This window comes from Pteropus vampyrus, unplaced genomic scaffold, assembly GCF_000151845.1.
Source record: "Pteropus vampyrus isolate Shadow unplaced genomic scaffold, Pvam_2.0 Scaffold62, whole genome shotgun sequence".
Taxonomy (NCBI): domain Eukaryota; kingdom Metazoa; phylum Chordata; class Mammalia; order Chiroptera; family Pteropodidae; genus Pteropus; species Pteropus vampyrus.
In genome coordinates this window covers 7283992-7287681 of record NW_011888843.1, presented here as the reverse complement: position 1 = coordinate 7287681, position 3690 = coordinate 7283992, and positions in this window count along the sequence as shown.

Here is a 3690-nt window from a genome sequence, read left to right as displayed (position 1 = left end):
TCCACCCTGGGAGTTGTCAGGTCCTTGTTGCTATTTGGAGCCTGATTTCCAGTAGTCTCTGTCCTTGTGGGCAGATCTGATTCCAGGTGGCACCGCCCTAGCCTTGCCGAAGGAATGAAAAGGGAGAATTATATAAGATTTCCAGAGTTCCTTTCCGTCAGGAGGGTTTTCAAGGGGAGTAGTCACAGTGCCACTCGAAGGCAGTAGGGGTTTTCTCGTGTCTTTCTATAATTAAAACCTCACTTCCTTCTAAGGTGGATCCCAGTTTAGTGAGTAATTATTTATTATTTCATTTAATCCACACTTGCACTGATGCATAGAGTTGCTTTTCCACAAGTCATTTTAAATAGTTTTCGGGGTTGCAGATATAAAGAGAAATGGCATGAACTGAAAACTATTCTTAGAGTTAAGCTTGTGATATTGAAGCTCAAAAATGGACAGAAAGCATGGAAAATACATAGTGAATGTTGAACACTCTGAAAACCAGCCAGTGAGTATTGTTGCTCTGCTTTAATATTTTGCCTATATGACAGTCTTATTTTCAGCATTTAAAAGCAACTTAATTTCTTTACTATTATGTAGTCAATGTCATAATTTTGCATTGTTCTCTAAAAGGAAAAGTAGTCATGTATTTTTTTTACTTCAACTTTTCATGCTACAGTCTACTATATTATACTTTAGACATTATTTTATATACTATTGATATAAAGCATTAGAAATAGTTCTATGACCACATGATATACAGATAAATCCATTTAACTTTTTACATTTACTGTCTTCATTCACCAACTTTGGTTTAGTTTTGAAGTTATATTTTTACAATTTTTTCTTAGATTTTATATATAATTTCTAAACCTGTCAGAACTCAGATTTCTAGATGTGCTAGAAATCCTGACATTAACCCTGGATATTGTCTTTAGGCCAAAGAAAGAAATCTTCTGAAAATCACTACTCTGTATAAAAATATGATCTTTTTGTCTATTTTAAAATGTTTTTCACCAAGAATCAAGCCTTAACTATATAGTTATAACTATATGTACTATACATATATACTATACATATATACTATATGTATCTGGTTATGTCTCAAAAAATAATCTTTCTATCAGAACAAAGGGTGGACATGTTCTAAAAATTAAAATAGTAAGTTAAAATTTATCTCCTGAAGAATAAATGAAATATTTTGCTTTTGCAATTTGGAGCTATGGCAATTCAGCCTGTATTAATCACCTGTAAGATAAGTCAAAGAAGAAAATTCTGTTGCTCAGTGAATGTTGAATAAAAAGACCCCATAGACTATTCTTGGTTCACCAAAAGAGAAGAGGTTTCTCTTTTTGAGAGATTGAACAAAGGAGTCTTCTCAGGATGTTCTTTTTTGTCACTTCTGAGTTCAAGACTCTAAAACGGATCTTCGGGATGCCAAAACATGAAGATGGCAAGAAAAACATCCCTTTAGCCAAGTATTCGTCATCTTTATAGCTTCTCTAGATAACAGCAAACTTGAAGATGTCCACACATACTATCTAAAGTTGCTTTTACAGCATGTATCTGGAGAGCTGACTGAATATTTTACTTTATTATGGACAATTTAGGGCACAGTTATAGAAATATTTTTCTCTTATGACCAAATTTAAGTGAAATTTAAGAATTATTTGAAGATTATAAACAAAAAGAAAATATATGTTGGTGTTTTGTTTTCCTGTTGGGGTATATGATATCTTAAGTTAATCTTTATGAAGTTAGGGGAAAACTTATAGAACTATTTTGGTAGCTACAGCAAATACACTTCCGTTGCCTATGGCCATTATTAGCTAAGACTGAACAATGGATTAAACATTATTCACAGCATTATTCACAGCTCTCCAATGACTCAAATTTAGTATAAAGACTCTACTTGTGATAAGAGCCAGAGCAACGAAGACAGTAAATATTATTACTTGGGCTGAAATATTACCCAGAAGCTGAGCCTAGATCATAGGTTCTCCACTTTAGTGTAGATTCTACCTATCATCTTTATTCTTTAAAAGGGTTGGGATTCTAAAATGACTAAAATATTCCAGGAAACAGGCCTGGTAAGTGAATTTTACTTTGTTTACAAAGTGTATTAAAATATTATCAGCCGCAGGCAAACTGGGTAATAACTAAAGCAACGGAATCAGCACTTAGGAAAGTAAGCAAGGCTGTTATTAAAGGTAAGTCCGACTTTGCTCAAATGAAGTAGACTTCATTTAATCTAATTCAATACAACATAGGGCTTTTTCTTCATTTCTTTTAAGTAACACTTATAGAAAAATCTAACTTCACAAACTCTTTACTGGCAAGAGTATTCTATCTTATCTATATTTAATAACAATCATTTTTTGTATTGTTAATGATAGTTGCTAATGGTCCAATGACCACATACAATTTTAGTCTGACAGTTTTACAAAACTCATTGGTTGATGGAATAGAAATTTTTATAGCTATTTAGTAATGGGTTATTAAATTAACATGTAATCAAAGACAACTAGTAGTCATAGCAGCAGGAATAAAAACATGACTACTAATGCAACAATAACGATAACAATAGCTGATACTTATGGAGTGCACACTCTATGCAGACACTGCTCTAGTTCTTTTGCAATTATTTAGTCATAAACCCTCACAGCAAATCTACAAGTGGGAATTTTAGTGTCCTCGTTTTGAAGATGAGCAAGGAGTGGCAAAGAAGCCCTTAACTCACAGCCAAAACGTAAGCACTATCACCCCATGAGGTGAAGAGCCCCAGATGACGCTACATTATTTTTGAGATGTAACAAAACTTTTGACCAAGATCCATAAATTCCTGAACCTATTCTTCTCCCATTTTCACTTTATCTTGTTCTTTCCCCTCTTTTCACATACCTCTTCTCCCAAATCTTTTGCACCGGACTCACCCATGTTCAACCCTTATTAGCCCTTTTTCTCAACAATATTTTGCAATTATTGTATTATTTGTTAATTATACACAAATCTGATTTGCCTCCCTGTTCTATTAGCATATAAATTCTAAGAGTAGAGCCCTTTGCTGTTGCTGTTAACAGTTTTTACACTGCCGTGTGTCCAAGAGAAACCCAGCGAAGATATATCACGAACTAGACAAACGATTTGTCTTCTTGTCCTTGTCATGGCTTGCAAGTTCCATTGCATAGAGCATAATATGGATGATGCAGAGTCTCTTTGTATGAGAATTATCATTAGTATAGTGTAGTATAGTATGCATTATGTTAGTATATTACCATAGTTTCGTATAACAATATCCTGTATATAGAGGAATGGAAAGTACTCTGACCTTAACACTGGAAGATCTGGACTCCAGGGCTTGCTATTGTGTCATTATAGCATAATGATAACAACAATAATAATAACAATAATAATGATAACTTCGACTCTTTTTCCTTCAATATTCTCATTTCCAAAATGACCTGAACAGGTTTCACCTGATGAGCTGCAAGGGCATTTTCAGCTCTAACATTCTATTCCTTATATGAATAGAAGCTTCCTAATATATATATGCTCCACCTACAGCAGCTTGCAACATGAGGGGCGTTTCACACATGCATGATGGAGAAGATGAGATGACATGTATTCCTGATCTGGAATATCAGTAACTTATAAAATTAGTTAAAATATGATATGTAATAATCTGTCTAGATTTTTTTGTCTTCAGAG